At 38.3% G+C, this 18,804-nt stretch overlaps 1 protein-coding gene across 14 annotated transcripts in view; it reads right to left on the bottom strand.

Annotated features, from left to right (window-relative positions):
• Positions 1-9,313, bottom strand: part of SORBS2 (sorbin and SH3 domain containing 2) — a 161,581-nt gene extending 152,268 nt beyond the window's left edge. For 8 of the 14 annotated variants that reach the window (XM_051790645.1, XM_051790646.1, XM_051790647.1 and 5 more), the window contains exon 1: positions 9,168-9,306. The gene's annotated coding sequence lies outside the window, so the exon portion shown is untranslated. Of the gene's footprint in view, positions 1-9,167 lie in introns of all 14 variants that reach the window. The other 6 variants (XM_051790641.1, XM_051790650.1, XM_051790643.1 and 3 more) reach the window with 3 other exon arrangements.
• Between the last annotated feature and the right edge of the window lie 9,491 nt (positions 9,314-18,804).

Below are 18,804 nucleotides of genomic sequence, written 5' to 3'. Positions count from 1 at the left end.
AAGAACAACTACCTTAAAGTCATGACCTTTCTTATAAAAGTCTTACTCAGACTAGATTGTTACAAGCTCAAACTTGAATCACCACTTCAGTACTTGCAGCAGGAATTCTCATAATTCAGGCTTATGAGAAATAAGAAATTAGATTTCACAGTTTAGAAAACATAAGGGTAAAAATTTAAAATTGTATACTGTACCCCCAAAAACGGTAGGGGCCTCAGAGTATAGTTCCAAACTTATCCCTAAAAAAGTTCATTAAGAAAACTACTTGCTTTTGGGCAAAGAAAAGCTAAAAATCCTTCTGGCTCTTTAAAAAAGTCCTCAGTAAAAACCATCCACGTCAACACTAGAGAAAATAAGTCCAAAATTCAAATGCAGTGGCTTCTTTTAAGAAGATTTAATTTACATGTATTATTATCTTGTTTTTACAATGTTAGGTATTAAATGTAAAACTTTCAGAGCATTATCTGCAATTAGTTCAGAAAAACACACTTTTAATGAACATGAAGCGAAGCTGTTCCTAAACGCACTGGAAGATAAAGTCCATAGAAGTCTAACTACAGTTTATACAATATGGAAGATGACAGGACTACATTAATTTGACAGGACTACCCACAAGAAAGCCTGCACTGTAATCAAGCCACTCCAAGCTTCCAGCTCAGGTGATAATTTGAAAATCAAGTAATGCACTGAGAAATGGACAATTTCCATAACAGATTTGCAGTCCTAATCCACGTGTATATAAAGCAAAACATACAAGATATCCCACCAACATTCTAATAGACAAAACTGGCTCAGTTAAAAGAATTTGTTACAAAACCAAAGGACAGCAACTAGAGAATTGTCAATGAATATACAGACACAGCAGAGGTAGAAGATCACTCAGTGTAAATAGCAGTTTCATAGATTGTTTGAGGTACTGACTTCAGAGTCAGACAACCAAGTTCCCCCTCCTACAATGGCCAGCTAAATTGAGTACCATAGCCTCTTCTTTTATGAAGTGTTAGACTTCCTACCAAGCTACCTACTGCCTGACTCCTATCCTCAGAATTGCGTTATTCCATTGCTGGTGGAGGACTGCTAGAGTGAATTCCATTTCCATAACAGGTGGTCACATAACTGTCTAATTGAAACCGTGGGCCAAACTTCTAACACTTCATCTAAAGTGCTTATGAAGAGCCAAGACTCAACAATTTGCACCTCCCAAGAACTAAACACAACACAAAGAATTAAACCACAGTGGGAGATCAATTTGTTTTCGAATCTGCAAATTTCAATTGGAACTCCCAAGTATCCATATGAAGACTAAAAAACAATTAAAAAAATTAAATCTGTGGGTTGCCCTGGCACACTGTGTATAGGTGAGACATCTGACTAGAATGCAAATGTGACCCTTCTTTTTTCTTTCTTAATAAAAAACGCACAAAAAACCTTGGATACTCAAACGTGAATTCTTCAAGGACCTGGCTCATGTTTCTTCAGGCTTGTTCCCCCTTCACTCTCATAAGCATGTGTTGTAGGTTTTCCTCAGAGAATGGACTTCACATAATTTCTGAAGTCCGATTTGCAATTTTTTTTTGGTCCCCCATCAGGAATGCTATTGTTTAGTCCTCTTGGCAACACACAATTTACCTACAGTGTCTGAGCCCACAGTTTTAAGTAATGTGCATTCTGATTTATGCAAGACGCACCTCATGAGACCAGTCTATTTTTTTTTTCTTTGAAGCCACCATGCTTGTCCTTACCCCAGAACAGGGGTCCTGTCTCCTCTTGCAACTCCCCAAACTGTCAACACAACTGTAGACAATATCTGTTAAAATGTTCCCATTCATAAGAAGCAGTATCCTTTTATTAAAAGAACACTTCCCAAGTTCATCGACAAAGCTAATATTTGCTTTTTCCTCAGACATCTTTTAAATTTTCACTTCTGCTACAAGAAATGAGGAAAACACTGGTATGATAGTCAAGCAGTGGTCAAAGCCATCTGTTTATAAACCTGCTCTTCAGTTTACCTTTACATCAGTTGTGTTCCATCTTTTATGTACAGAAACTATTGCAAAGTGAACTTGACCCCAATCCTTTCTCTGCATGGTGATTATCTAATATTGATAAAAACAATTACTTAAACACAAGAGTTTCTTTCAAATAGCAATTCAGATGACAGTCTTTTTATCCATTCATTAGGAAATAATTCATCTGCCATTTCTCTTCTGCTGGCTAATGACACAGAGAAATAATGCAATTACTATTACCTTGCTCACAAGAAAAGTACTGCCTCAAGCTGGAATGCATCCTCCTTCTGCTTCACTATAGTATGTGTTGAATACAACAGGTGCAGGTTTCCAAACAATTTTTGTAGATTTTGCTGTCCTGACAAAGTGTGTCCTGAATCTGGCCTTTGCTCAAGACCGTAAATCAGTCATCTGTGAATCAAATGTCACTGGCAAAAGCACATGAACGTGTAAATCTACAGCTATGCAAATAAGGAATTAAAAACCTCTCTCCTGTACTTGTTTAAAAGTAGAATGATAATCTGCAAGGCTCAGATTACATGATCCGTATCTGTAAAGTGACCCTTACAGAAGAGGTCTCTTAAAAGACTTGAATTTGCCTGATTATCTGCATGTATGTCAAAACAAAGCCTTTGGTTTGGTCTTTTTTCTACTGTCAAACCTGCCAGCCTCTCTCTTCACTCTCACACAGTAGCACTTCATTTGATTAGCCTCTTTTACATTTTACTTATTCAAAATAAACCAGTTGATTGCATCAGTCATACTGAAATAATGATTTCCTCCAGATTCCTAACAAATACAGATTTTTCCAAAAGAAAAACAGTGCATTACCATGAATTTGATTATCTGGGAGAATGTCATTGCTTAGAGTTCCCTAGAACTCTAAGCAGTGACATTCATTAGAAATTCACTAGAAACTAAATTAAATTAAATTAAATTTGTGCTGGAAACTGCTGGCTTCTGTCATAATTTGCTTATTAAAATATGCAAACTGCATAACTGGCTAGAAGGAGTAGCGTGATGTACCTGATCAATATACGAATTAAATTATACATACTGAGTATGTATGATGCAATGTATGCATTAGCACCCCTTTGGGTTTCTACTGCTTGCTTGTCTCTAAAATCTTTACTATTGTTTGTCTCTAAAATCTTACTATTAGTAGGAAAAAAACCCAGTGTTGATACCTAAATCAGACAATAACTCCTTAAGATTTTAAGAAGTGCAAAGCACCAAATCCACAAAAGTCAGCAGTGTGACCTCTATATTCAAAAGAGAATTATTTATTACATATTTCATCTAGCCCAATCACTAGAGCTTAGGATTGCCTCAAAAGCTACAGTCTGTTTGAAATTCAAACCTTCCACAGATGTCTCATGATGTTTAAAAACAGCAGCTGAAATACCAAGCCAAAGCTTGGGCCATCTAATTCATTAACCCATTCCTTATGATGGCCCAGGATGACTGCTTCATCAGAGACAGCAAAACATACTGTGCTAGAGATTTACTAAACAACCTTTCTGAACTACCACTCTTCATAATTCTCACCAATCAATAATCACCTCATACCAATTATTTACTCTCACTTCTTTACCATAGTCCAAGGTACTAAAAGAGCTCATATTATCTGCTCAACAGAATGGAGAATTTGAAGTTCTCAAACAAATACGAAATTCAGTGAGAAACAGGCATTTAGTATCTTACAAATGTCGTTTTGAACCTGCCAATGATATCTTGATTTTAGATCACTTTTACTTTTACAAAAATGAAAATATTTTTGGTTTTATAACTGTGTCTCATTTTTTGTTACTAAGAGAAAACGAACATTCAAAACCAGAAAACATTCAAAGCATGCAGTTTAACAGCCTACCCCATGCTTTATTCCATTGCCTGAATCACTACTTTTTCCTTGTGGTCACTTCAAATAGTGAAAATACTGCTGATATGTACAGAGACCCTCTGTAGTAACATGTAATTTCTGGTTCATACTTTTTTCAGACATCAGAATTGATCCAGATAACTGAATCATGGACAGACTCCCCACCCCACCATTTGCTAAAACTAAACTTTGAAAAATATTAACTTTCAGGAAGTCAATCCCACTGATAGATACATGGCTTTGTTAGACTTGGTAGCACTCAAGGTGTGCTCTGGTGCTGAAGCTTTACATTCAGGCTACAGTTAATTCAGAGTCCTCAGACAACATGGCATCATGCTCAAAAGAACACTCTATGGATGTCATGCTTCTGACATAGTTCTCACCTCTTCTCAGCATGGGCTACACTGTCCAACCCTAAGCCTCTTAGGAACTACCTTTCAGTCTTCCTGTAGTTGAACTGGGACATCACCTCAGAAAAATAAAATAAAAATTCATTAAGGAACCAGACCTGTTGCTCTTAAACTATTTGAAAAAACAAAAAGATCCTTCTACCTACTTTGACCTTCAGCCACAACTACTGATTTCTGATTAGCATAACTTGATCCTATAAACAAATGCAACCTTTAGAAATCAATGCATTTTACTGTTTTTTACAAACGTTGATGAATTTGACTTCCAGCTATGAGAGTTGCAGTTACTGATTCCATTTCCATTTGGTTTGATCACGCATCCCTGCCTATTTTTTGGGTCCTGAAGAAGCAAAAGAATAAAACCACTATGCTTGCAGACAAATTTAATCAGCCACTGCTGTTAAACTAGGGATAGCTTTTAGTTACCCATAAAACAGTTCAGTTGTACACTGCTTTAACACTTGTACACAAAATGCAAGACAAGTTCTCTAAAAAGAAGCAAAAATTTCATTATTCTATATCTCAGTATTATTTAAAAGCTATTTTCTGAAAAGGCTAATGAAAAGGTTTACTATATAATTTGATCATAGAAAAGATTGAGAGGAAGAATTTTTGCTTTTCCTGTCATTTTTATTTTTTCCCACCATCCTTTGAGACTCAGGATCTTCAGCATCACTTCTTAAAAAGGTGCACTATGCTACTCGAGTTACTTAAGGACACAGAACCACATCTGTGCTATTCAACCCACTGATGGTGGTTGGTGAGGCTTTTAAGGGTGGATGAGTCAGAACACTATCTGTATTCAGTACAGAAAGTTGAAAAAAATCAATCTATTTAGGGAAAGAAGTTAGAAATAACAGAAGAAAAGGGTCCGCCTTTGGAATTTCCTACTTTACAGCAGCATTAGCTATGACATATCACTCTTATGGAACAATACATCTGAACAGAAAAATACATTTCATGCTTTAAAAACAATGAAAGCAGGAGTAGATCTAAAAGTTGGTCATCCAGCATGCCTTTACTCAAAGATAATGTGCTGCCCTTTTAAGTACTTATTTCTCTCCTTTTTCCCCTCCCATACATGAAGTTTTCCATTACATCAGTGCCTTCAAAAGTCTTTTTTGCTTTTGTTTTAGCCCTAGAATGTTAAGAAGCTTCATAATTTCAGAAAGGCCAGCTTTTGTCAAAACATTTTCATGTTTGCCAGACTATTTGAAGAAAAATGAACACAGAGTATCTATGGTACAGTCATCTCTCAAATAGGAAGTTAGACACTACATACAATAGTAGAAAAAGAAAAGTCGAACTGGCAGCACTAACATGCTTAATGTAATATGAAATAATGACATGGGAAAGGATCGATATCACAGCAGTAGGACACAATACCAAAGTATACATTTACAAAATTCTAGTTTACAAACAAGCAGAAATTGACAACTTCTATTTCTGTGTTTGTGCAGACAGCTTCACTGGAGCAGAAATACTGTTCCAACGTCACATGTGACGGATGCAGTTTGTGCACTCCAGATGCAACCTCATAACTGATGCATTATATTCAATACCTGATCCTTGTGGTACAGAAGTGACATTCAGCCATGCCACAGTGTAACATCATACAGTGTACCCTAATTCGATACCTGAGTGTCTTCCCTGGGCACATACCATCTGTATTCTTGCTCACAGGTTGGCTGTATATGTAAGTATGAGAATAGTCCATAGGCTGTGGGTAGATAAAGGTTACTGTGCTCCACACACCCCATGGCTGGCTGATGCTTATCACTGTGTGCTTAAAGCTAATTATTTTAAACAAACAACGTACCAAAAAAGCTGTTACACTTGATTCTACCTTCTTTGGTCATCCTGGTCTCTTATTTCTATTACTGTTTGCACCTGCTCCTATGATACTGCATTTAAGGATTCATCTGCCTGCTTTTGCTTTGTTAGTATCCTGTTTTATAGTGACACATGGACCCAGAGTCACCTTCTAAGGTCATCTGTCAAAAAAAATATTCGAAGTGACTGTAATTTTAAAGCATGACAGCTGATGTTATTTACATCTCTGCTGACCAAGAGAGAGCCTGACTTTGCATAACCTAAAGGCTTTCAAATAATGTATAATCATCTCTTGATAGAAAGCGTGGCTCCACTGAAACCTGTAAAACTTCTAGACTTCAACAGGAACTCAATATTACCATTTCTAGTGCAAAAATACAAAATTTGTCTTATGTCATATTATTGTCAAGGTCTTCTTGTAAACCTTCTGTTTATAACTACAATTCACCATGATACGAAAAATGTCCCGCTCACTGCATGCCCCCTTAATTTCTACATCACTGACCCAATTCTAGGCCTTTTATATCTTACATCATGTGGAATTAGTTCATACTGGATACGCTCATTACTTAGTTCTGTTTCTTACCTCTAACTCATTTAAATTCTTCCTCTGCACCAGATTCTATTGCAGCACCTCCATGTCCATTACTGACAGTCACCGATTTGATTTACAAATAGCTCTGAGGGGATCAGATGTTGTCAAAGAGACAGTAAGGAAAGAGAGGGAAGCTGGGAACTGATATGAGAAAAACAACAGAAGGAGAAAAGCAGAATGGAAAGAGTACAGAATATTGGTTTAAACAATAGAGACTAAAAGGATGCACCTAATGGGTGCATACTGTTTAGTGATTAGTCATAGCTAGTCCTCACTTGTTTTCATAACACCTTAAATTCGTCATAGTGAGATTATATCACCTTGAACTACAAGATCCGTCACTTTTTGCACATTGCTTTATTCACGTTTTTTATTGTTGTAACAAAAGCTGTCTATCTCTTTGTTTAAGGCTTACCAACATCTTAAATACTAGCTCTGCTTGTTTATAATTTTCATCATAATAACAGGCTCAATCATAAATATTCATATAGTAACACACTGCAAATGCACATTCCACTTTATAGAACACACATAAAGGCAGTTCTCTAAACCACCTACTGTGTGACCCCTACACAGAGGTACAGAAAAAGAAGTTAGGATGTGCATTTGCCAAAAATCAAAATCCTGGAATGATTCAAGTAAGATGGAGCTTTCCTAATAGAAAAAATGCATAATAGCAATCCAATTATATACTGCAATGTCTCATTTGGGGGATTGTTGCTGAACATGCTTGTTCAAGTGCCTTTGCAGGATATATACAGAAACAACACATTGGAATTTGGCTCCTAGTTACACAGCACTGGTTACTAATTTAACTATAAAGATACCAGACTTCAAATTTATGCCCACTCAACTGTCCAAACAAATGGCTCATTTCAGTGTGATTTAAATCCACATAATTGTTAAAGAAGACTTAAGACCAAAATATCATCTCATTTTCTATAGATGCAAGGTGAATCAGAAAATTTGTTTCAGTTGTCAGAATAATTTAATGCATTTCAGCACTAGCTAATTCTGAAATTGCATTACTGCATAAGAATACAGTCGGTAATCTGGAAAATGCTACTTTTAATAGAAACGTTAGTCCAGAGGGATTGCGGTTTTATTCACCTAGGTCTAACTAGAGTTTTCACCTCTAAAGCAGATGTGTTGTGATTAATAACTATTCAGAACAATTAATTTTGCACTGAAAATCTACAGCACTAACATACAGTGCCTATCAGAAGACCCCTCCCATTACATTTGTCTTACTGCTTTTATTTCCTCTACCTTCAATAGACTATGTCAGAATCACTGATTGTTCAATAAAAGTTTAACCGTCTTGTGCTATTAATGTGCTGGTGCTCCATGTGGAGTGCTCGTTTCCTTCCTTTTACTGAACGCCAAACGGAGGGACACAATGGGTGTGTTGTGCTCTGTCTAGCACGGTACGTGCGATATCTTTAAACAGGAGGTGTGAGCCAGCTATAATACCACTACTCTTAACAGCACAAGTACCACAAACTAATCAGCCACGGCACTGGGGCATGCAGTCCATTGAAAGCTGGTGAAAAAGCTGCTTTTTATTATGACCTACATACTGCACAGCAGCAGTTGGACAATTTAAATCTAACGCTGAGGCTGAACACAATGCATGGAAATCCACTAATGATGAACTCAGCAATGTACAGCTTTTTGAACGTGCTCACGAGTTCTATGATATTTTACTTCACCCAGGCTATCCTGATGGTAAAAAGCACAGCGAAAATCCAAACAAACAAAAATAATCCTTGCCTTTTAGTGTAGGCATAAAATTGTATCAACTATTGGGAATATCCTTCTGAATCAGCAACCATATGGAACACACCATATCGAAACACTTAAGGAAAACGCAGTCAGATCAATGAATTCAGCAACCACTCTGAACCAGCCACTGACCAAAGACAACCTTTCAACGCACAGATACCTAGAGGAGCATATTTCTCGCAGGAAGTTGCGCCCAGCTGTGTCTCACAGAACCGCACTCAGGCGTACCTCTCTCCCCGCAGCCGAGGCGCACAGCGGCTCCCTGTTGTGGAGGAGTCCAGCGGCAGCAGCTCCCACGCCAACCTGCCGAGGCGCAGCCCGGAGCCCGCAGCGGGAGCCCGGCCGAGCCCTCGCACACCTGCTCCTCAGCAGCACCCGCGCCCCGGCGCCAGCCGCGCACCAGGGCGGCGGGAGGAAGGGCGACACCCTCCTCCTGGATCCCGGGCTCCCGCTCGGAGCAGCAGCTAGCGAGCTGCCGAGACAGCACTGCAGAGGAACCTTGCCTTTACAAGACAAAACCCCGATCCGCTGCCTGACAGCAGATATGCAGCATTATCGCCCCGCATTCCACCTCCTCCGATCAGCGGCGGGAGCGGCAGCAGCGAGCCTGTCAAAATGGCAGCTCGCGGGCCCGCTGGGGCGCCAGAATTACTCACTTATATGCCCGCTTCTGCTGTGTCCCCCGACGGGATTTTTGTTTATTCCCCGGTACAGCACAGCATAATATGTCACATTGTTTTCCATAAGCAAAATGGCTGGTCCCCTCGGCACCGCCGCAGAGCGCTCATTGGGCTCCCCCGGCTTGCCGGAGCCATGGCAACAGCCAACAGCCGCCCGGCCCGGCCCTGCCCGGCCCTGCCCGGCTCGGCGACCCGGCACCGCGCCCGCCCAGGGGCCGCCGCGACCCGGCCCCCGCCGCGGCCCGACCCCCCCGCGGCTGCGGGTCGTGCGGCACCGGCCGCGGTGGGCACAGCGAAAAGGCCGGAGCAGCGATGGAGCACCGCTGCGAGCGACCCGGCCCGGAGGTTGCAAATTACCGTGTGAACGCCTTCAGTGAAGCTCTTCGGATGCACCAAATTTAGGCGCCGAAATTATTTGACAGGGCACAGCACTCAGGGTAAAGAATCGTCTTTATTTAGGAAGTAACCTTCAGGGATAACCATCATACAACAGTCAGCTGGTTTTCCAACAACAAAGCACAAGCCCTCACTCGTTTACAAAAAGCTAACCCCTGACATTATCACAGTTCCTAGTGTTTATAAACACATTGCTTAATTTTAGTAGGTTAAAGGTTGCTGTTTATTAGATGACTTTCAAAGATTGTGCATTGCAATCACCATGTAAACCCATTTTATCCTATTTAGAATAATGCATTTATTCATTTCAACTACAAGTAGGAAGAAAAGGAGATATTTGTGAGCAATTTAAAACTGCTTATAAAACACTCCTATACAGCTGTCATTAGCCTGTATCTCAACTGCCAGGAGTCAGAAATAAAAGCTAGAAAGCACATGCAGCTCTTCAACCTAAAGTTCTCAGAAAATCATTTAGAAGCATTAAATATATCTAACCAAGCATACTGCATTTCATAGACAAGAGTTCTGAGTATTGGTCAGAAATTACTATTCCTTAACAGGGATTGACTTAGTACATGAATCATGGCATTTCCTTGGTCAGTGTCATACTTTTCTAGGACTACAGCAGGTTTTCACCTCTGAATACAGCTTGTAGACAAAGCTCTGCTGCTCCACCACTCTAGGTAACTTTGCTGCTCTCAGCATGCAACGGCAGTGGTATCACCATTGAGTCCCAGGCAGAGAACCAAGGTCCACTCTGGGGGATTTTACACATTTCTTCCTTCAGAATCTTTACCCTCTTTTCCTTTTGTAAGGGCTCGTTTCTCTGAAAGTGAGTAATGAGCTCTATGAAAGTGACCTGGGAGGGGTTCACCAGGAGTCAAGTAGATAAATTCTGTTAAGACTTCTGAGGTGTCAGAACTGAAACACTTCAGTACATTTAAATAATGTGCTTCCACAGTCTTGTTTCTTCCTAACTTAGGCTTCTTTAAAAAGATGGGTAGATGTCCACATCTCTCAAAACTGCAGCTGGGGCTAAAAGTCTGTGCTAGCATGAGGTAAAAGAACCCCCAGCTCCCATGACTCAAACACATACTTTCTGTGCTGTGATTACTGTCCAACAGTACCTTTTGACCTAAAAAGGATGTCCACTGATTTGGCAACCCAATTCTGTAGCCTTTTTCTGGAAAACATTAAACTATTGAAGTAATTATTTACATACTAGGTGTTAAAACAAAACCAGCCTGCATTACAAACAAGGATACCATTTCACCATGATTGGTTCACTACCTTTTTTTGTTAATAAGCAACATGAAACAGACTGTACATCCAGTCTCTTGCTTCTTAATGCATTGATACAGTTACTGACTCTAAAAAAAAATAAATTAAAAAATACTCTTCAGTAAGGGAAGACACAAAGAGATTTTCTATCACTTTATTGCATTAACTGTGGTTACTATCATAATACTCTCCACAGGTAGGCTAAAATAGCTTTCAGAAAAGCAAAGGTAATGAGTTTTTAAATAATAGGTTAGAGCTTGGAAAGGTTTCAAGATGTTTGCCCATATCTGTGTATCTATACATATACAGGCATCTTAACATACAGTGGAAGCACAGTATTTTCATAAAAATGTGTTTGAAGTTTGCTTTTAACAAAAAACCTCTTGTAAGATCACAAGTTCATAATTCAATCTTTAGGGATCTAGAACTGTCTGTAATGCAGGTACACTTCCATCCAGAAAAGGGTGATGGAGCTTTTTCATGCAGCACACTCATAGGACTTAACAATATACATGCACATGCCACCTTCTCTGCAGTTTCATAAATGATATGCAGAAATTAGAAGAGGCTTAAACCAAGTGCAGATTATGGTTCCAATTCAGCAAACAATTAAAGCACAAAGTAGTGTGAGAAGCTAACCTGTCTGAGTTTACCTAAAGGTTCCAAAGAAGTCCTAGAAACAGTTTCTGATGCGTGCTCTGCAGTCATAAAATTTCTCCTGGAAAAACCCACTGAAATCATAACATCAAAAGACATGAACTGGACCCACAGTGCAGGTGCAAGACAGAAAAACCTCTTATAGACCCCCAAAGCTCAGTTACACTGGTATGTCTGTTTTTCTAGGAAAGCTCCAAAACCAGGCAGCTGAAATAGTGGCTGCTAGCCTGCTCCCCTTATATAAAAATTTAAGTGCAAGGCATAGAGTCATACTGACCCTACAAGGACTATTTAAGTGGTTAAAGATAACCACTTGCCTGCTGTGTTAGAACAGAGCTGAAAATAGAACACATCATTTGGTATCTTTGCTCAAATCCTACTCCCACGTTAATTCAAATGAGCTTCCTGATCTCACTTGTAGTACCTGGAGGACAGTTGCTCACATCAAAACCATCAGAGCTGAAAGAAAACTAGAATTCACCGATTCTTCACCTTCACTAACAATCTTCAGTTTTGAGACAGAAATAACAAACATTATTCTCAGCCTTATCTGAAGATAGATGCTTGTATCAACGGACCATTCACTACTGTAATTTAGCCCTTCCTGCTATTTTCCTTCACGAACTAGTTTCCAGCTGTCTCAAACCAGCTCTACAGAATATAAAATATATATCTCCATCAAGGCGACATTTAATTCTTAAATTAACTGAAGAATTGTTATTTGCATACAATTCATTAAAATTCATTTTTTATGAAGAATAAATTTGCATTCTAAGAACATTCTAAAACCATGAACCATAAAAAATATTAAAAAACATTGTCCTCCATGGAAAGGAAATGTCAAAAGACCAGATCCTGGTTAGGAAGCAATTACTATGTTAAAATCAACATTTTATTTATTGCATTGCATTGCAATTGTTCCTACATATATTAACTATTTAAATAGGAAAACACCTACTGTTCAGCCGTCCTGAATATCATTAACAATTACAGACCTTTCTGATCCTCATTCAATTTTTGTAATCACTTGATGGTATATTGAAATGAAAAAGACTATTATGAAAGCAAATTGGACTGCTCTAATCATAAAAAAAAAGTCATCACGTAGCAAAGGTCTCAAATTTAAAAATAATGATTTTTTTTTAATATTCATTGGTTGACTTGCTTAAATGCAAAATGGTAGGTAAATAAATGAATATTTGTAGGCGGATATGCTGAAGTATAGACTAGTTAACATAATGTTTCCAAGGCTCCAGGTGATGACAAGCCTGTGAATAAAAGCTCTGATATCTGATTCCCAAGACATTGCTATAATCAACTGCCTGAGACACAATCTGTAGAAGAGTGAGCTGGAATTCAGACATAAAGACTTACTATTATCCAGGGTCAAACTTGTTTGTAGCTCCTCCGGCTACTGAACACTGAGTACAACCCCAGTTGTTGGCTTTGTATTTTCAAGTTCTCACCAGTAACAACTCGGATCAATTTTCTGTACTGTGGATTCAGCTAGGTACTTGGCAAAAATTCTGTATCTAGATTGTATAGAGCAATGGGTTGCTTTAAGTATTTAAGATGTGTCATGCATTTAAATAAAACAATCATGAGCATTTCAGAAACGTTTTCTGAAGGGTAGATGGGAAAGTCTTATTACAGGAAGTATATTCTTTTATTCAGTTAGCCTTTGAGACATGCTACTCATCAAAAGTAGTGCAGCCATAAAATAGGAGAGAAAAGATGAGAAAAGTAACTCTGATTTTCTTAAAAGCAAATATTTAAAAATTTTAAAAGGAAACCCTGAAGCCTTTTTGTAATTAATTAGAGATGAAAGAATCTTAACCTAATAAGACTAGATCCCTTATGTTTTACAGCAGTGTTAGAGATGCTACTGAATTCCTGGAGCAATTTCCACACTATTTCCTACCCTATATTTAATATTTTACTTTCTGATGTAATTTAGCAAAAAAGCAATAATGAAGGTATCACTACCTAATCTCAAATATGAAATACTACAAAAATTATAGAAAACTGTCTGCCTATACAGTTTTAGATTAATTTTTGCTGCATTTAAAGTAAGATGAAAAAGAATCTGAAATAGACTCATTATTTCCTTTTCTGTTTACTTGTCCATGAAACTGGATTAACTAACATACCATATATTATAACACCTATATACTTTATTGTCACTTATCCCAAGAAAACATCAAATTTTATGATGTATTGAGCAGATCATGAGAACCATAGTATGGATGAATATTCTGTTTTCAGATCTTTAGGACAGTGTTTCAGAGAAAAAGGCAAACTTGAGCTCACAAAGAGATGATATGCAAGGTTCTCCCAAAAATGAATGCTTAAATGTCTAGTTTTAATAGAAAATAACAAATCTTCAAAATGAAACTAACACACAGATGAGCGTCTTAAAGTCATCCTCACAGTTTTGGAAGTATCACCAAGACATCAGCTGTAACCTAAAGCAAAATGAAAAATGAGAAACTGCTACCGAAATGCACTATGCTTTCAGAGTATACCAAGAATTTTGTCAAGATAATTAGCAGTTCTCTGGTCAATTTGTACTTGGAAGTTTTCTAGTCCTGATTGGACCTAGTTTCCAGCACCCACCAAAAAGTAAATTTTGTCTCCATTCTAAACTGGAGATCCCTATAAGCCTGAGTACCTGTAAACATCAGGTGCCAGTGTCAGCAGTAATGCTCTGTCAAAATGCACAGAGGCCTGAAATGCTAACAGTGCCAGAATTTTAAGAACTTACAGCAAAAAAGCTGGAATTTTACAAGAAATTTTCTGTTTCCCAATGTATTGGAAAACCAAACTTGTCAGGATGCATTGTAAAGTCTTATTGTATAGCCTACACTTGTATATAAAAGTATAAACATGAGACTGATAGTTACATAATAAAAAAGAAATGTTTTCCCATCTTTTATACAAGAGTAGAGCAAACAGAATTCTGAAGTGAAAATTTTATTAACTCCTTAGTAAGTGTTTCCTAATAAACAAATGTCCAGGATAAAATGTTATTCCTCCTGCTTAGACACCAACAGTGTAGACTTAGAGTATGTTAGTACTCAAACATCATTGTTAGGTCTTTAAGAAGATGAGCTGTCAGTCTCCAAGCCTCCTCTTTTCTCCATTTATAATGCATAAATCCAGAGCTTTCCCCTTCTCCTTTATTGTTATTCTTCATCACCTTCTTCTTGGCTACAACCTAAAGCCACATCTCTGTGATATTGCCAGTGTCCTGCTGAACTGCATCTTCTCAACTGGCAACACTTCCTCTTGCTTATATCACTGCTTCAGCTTTGCAACTCCTTGACAGCAGCTGCCTGAAAGTGTCAGGTCCTTGTATCCCCAGTTGGGCAATCTACTGCTGTCCCTTCGTTTCAAAACCCTGCTTCATATCACTTCTCATGCACCTTCTTACCACTACTTATGGACTACTCTTTCATACTCTAGTAATTAGGACAGGCATTCCTCTTTTCCATTTTGGGAAACAATTCTTAACATTTAATCACTACATTTATAGCACATCAACTGCTAGAAATGGAAAAAAATCAGCACAAAGAAGAGTTTGTTGGTGGGAAAGTGGGGCAGGAGCGCAGATTTTCACATGGTGCCCGAATTCTCAGAATTAGCAAGAGGCTTTTACAACTCACTTAGACCCCCTTACTAGTCTTAACTCAGGCCTGCCTGGAACAAAGACCCAAACCAACAAGAATCAATTCAAACTGTTCTAGTTCTGTGCAACTTGAAATATAGACACAGCTGAGTTCTTGCTAATAATTAGGGTGTGGGTTGTTGCCATTTTTTTTTAAAAAGATCCATTTTTCTGTGTCCATATTCTTTTTCCCCTATAGCCTCAATTGCTTTCAACCACCTGCAAGTTGTATTTTTCTACCCCTTGTACTACCACCCAGCAAACAGTAAGTCTGCTTCTTAATATACTTCTCTAACCAATCTAATTTTGTTCAATCTGGTATGGCAAAAACAAAGAAGAAATTAAGTAAAATCACCCCCAAATGATCTCTTTACAGTTCCCCCATCCCATACTTTCAACATTGCATGATGCTGAGAATTAGCTTACTAAAAATAGACAACAATTCCCTAGACATGACCATACTTGTGGCTCTCAAATCAAAAGAATTGTTCTTGCCTGATTAGATTGGCTTATTAAGTGATAAGGAGCATGTTGGGATAGCCCTGACACTCCTCAGAGCTAACCAGAGGACATTTAAGGATTTGCTCTTTCTCAGTTAGAATTCACACAGCTTGCATGCAGCAATTTATGGCCTGCACAATCCTTCTGTAAAAGTAACTATTCAAAACCTAAGTTCAAAAGCATCTGAAAGAAATGCCATCAGCTATGGTATTTCAGGTCATCATTTGTTAAAAGCAGCAAGATTTGGGACAAGCAGATGAATGAGAGTATCAGCAGGAAACAGGTAGCAAACCATCATATTTTTCACCTTTGAAGACATGAAGTTTTAAATAAACTCCTTGTGAAGAGGACTTAGGTTTTATCAATTTTGAGAACTTGGAAGCATCTCTCTATCCCAGATGAGGTCACAAATCAATCTCAAAACACCTCTGACAAAGTATAAATACCATAGCAGACTATGTCTAAGTCACACTAACATGTCTGGCTGGCATAACTACAATAGCAGTGTTGATAAGGTACCAACCAGCTTATCCACAGCATTCTTTTCATGAAGAGGTCATTTCTTCTTTTGTGCTAGGAAGTGAAACAATGCCAAAGCATTCCAGAACTGCTTAAACAAATAACATTAGCATCTACCTCCACTTAGAGCTTAACAGCTTGTACTTTTTCGGTAGCTTATTTATTTTCTAACGTAACACATTAGGAACTTTAGCAGATCACCTGCCAAATATATCCTTTATTCTAGGAAGTGAATCAGCTTTCTCATTGCAATACAATAGATTCCAATTGCTTTTTAGCTTAAGCCATGGCTGGGCTTCTTAAACTTAATGTAACACTCATTTCCTTTCATCCCAAAGTGATTTTCAACTCTCTTTTAATTTTTGGTCTTGAACGGTGTTCTAGCAATAGGTATAAAATTATGAAACATGATTATTTTAATGTCTGCTGCCAGCTTTCCATCAAGTACCCTATTTACATTAAGACTTTATCGTAGAAACTTCAACTAGACTTAGCTCTAGAGAGGGGAAAGCTGAAACATTCAAATAGGAATGTGGTCCTTCTCCTCTGTGCAGTGCTGGTGAGGCCAACCCTGCAGTGCTGCAGTACTGTGTCCAGTTCTGGGCTTCCCTGTACAAGGAGGCATTGACATACTAGAAACTTCAGCAAACCAGGCATACAGACAGACAGGGAGTCGTCCGTCCTTTGGGGAACAGCTGAGAGAGCTGTGACTATTTAGACCAGAGAAAGCTGGGAGGAGGTTGGTGGGAGGGCAGGGACCAGAATCTCATCTATATGTACATTCCAGAAGGGAGGGTGTGTACTCTGACTGAGGCAGATTGCATGCAGTGATGCCCAGCGACAGGACCAGAGATAATAAGCACAAACTGAAGCATGGAAGAGTCTGTCTGAACATCAGAAAACACTTTTTAATGTGAGGGTGACTGAGTACAGCCACTGGTTACCTAGGTATTGCATCTCTGTCATAGGAGAAATTCAAAAGATTTCTGGATATCCTGGAGAATTGGCTCTAGGTGGCCCTGCTAAAGCACAATGGTTGGATCAGACAATCTCCAGAGATCCCTTCCAACCTCAACCAATCTGTGATACAATAAAAACAATTGTCCCAATTTCATTTTTTTAAATTACTATAGATATTTATTCCTCTCTGGGAAAAAAATTTACATCTTTGATTTCTCTGAATAGAATGAGACTCAGAGCAGCAGAAACACTAAAGGTAATAACAGAATCTCCAATATAAGAGTATCTGGATACTACAGTCTCCTAGCATTTAACTTTAGAGAAGTAGCAGTGGAGAGTTTGTTCAGCATCACTTTCTGATATAAGCTGCAAATACAGTGTGGGAGGAAAAGAATCACTGTATTCATATGCAAGAGGAAAGAAAACAAGACGCCTCAAATGTATTCAAGACTTAGAAGCTCACAACACAGATGTTGTTTCCATAGCAACTAATATACTTCAAAGCAGGGAAAAAAACAGGATGAGGATTTTAAAGGACAGCATCACATAGAAATTAAAAGCAGATACTGCCTACCAACTGATGATTTGGGGTTTGGACTGATAAACTTGCAATTTATCACATGAAATATCACTTGTTAAGGAGTCAAGACCTAATGAAACTACCCTACTAACAAAGTAAGAGTGAAAGAGTGAAAACAAGTACCCTGCTACTTGACAGCCTGTCTTCCAACTCTTTAGCCTCGTGCACTCACCACTCTCTGTCAAAGATGGTGTCAAATATTATTTCTGTTCTTGGTCAGGATAAATGACCTACGTGACCCCAAGGAAAGATATGATACAGTAGATGAGAAGCAACATGCTTTGCACTAAGCTAAATTGGATGACTCGATTGGTTTACAATGCTTATGTTTTTATAGCTTCTTGTCCATGCAATTGAGACAGTTGATATAACTGTCTTTACCATAAAAAAATACAGGCAGAAAAGAGAATGTATACATTTTGAGCTTAGGAAACACAAAGGAAGACAATGTCAGTTCTAAAAATAATATTTAGTGTTCAAAAAATGCCCGGTACAGAGAAAGAACTATAAATCATCTGGATCAAGGCCTCTATTGGTGTCTTCCACAGTAAATACTAAATGTCTTGCACAAGACTCCAACTGTTTTTAATATTCAGTTGAACCCCTCCCCGTGAAAGACTAAACCCTGTATACAATTCTTCCATTTATCATAATTTCTGAGAAATTAAACAACATAAGCTTATAATTTAAGTGCAGCCTATGTTCAATAAATGGCTTTTTTTAACAAGGGCAGAAAAACCTTATGAGCTGTATATTACTATACTATTTCTATATTTCTGTATGTCAGGCTACATCTAATATATTGTACAACTTCAGACTTTTCAACCACATGAAAGTTACTTGGGAGGCAAAATCCAATTTCAAGTTAATTAGCCACTTAACACAGCTGTACACATCCAGTTTCATACACATGTCAAGGGACAAAACCAAAGGAATTTAGAATTACAAAACCAAAGGAATTTAGACTTCTACCCTTTGCAACTGACCTTTTTCAAGAATAGGATTGCAAAGACATTCTTGCTTATCATAAAAAGGAAACATCATGGAAAGAT

Source organism: Manacus candei, unplaced genomic scaffold, assembly GCF_025592945.1.
Source record: "Manacus candei isolate 608988 ecotype Guabito, Panama unplaced genomic scaffold, ASM2559294v1 h1tg000028l, whole genome shotgun sequence".
Lineage (NCBI taxonomy): Eukaryota > Metazoa > Chordata > Aves > Passeriformes > Pipridae > Manacus > Manacus candei.
Note: the sequence above shows the minus strand (reverse complement) of the source record. Positions and strands in the feature narration are given on the sequence as shown.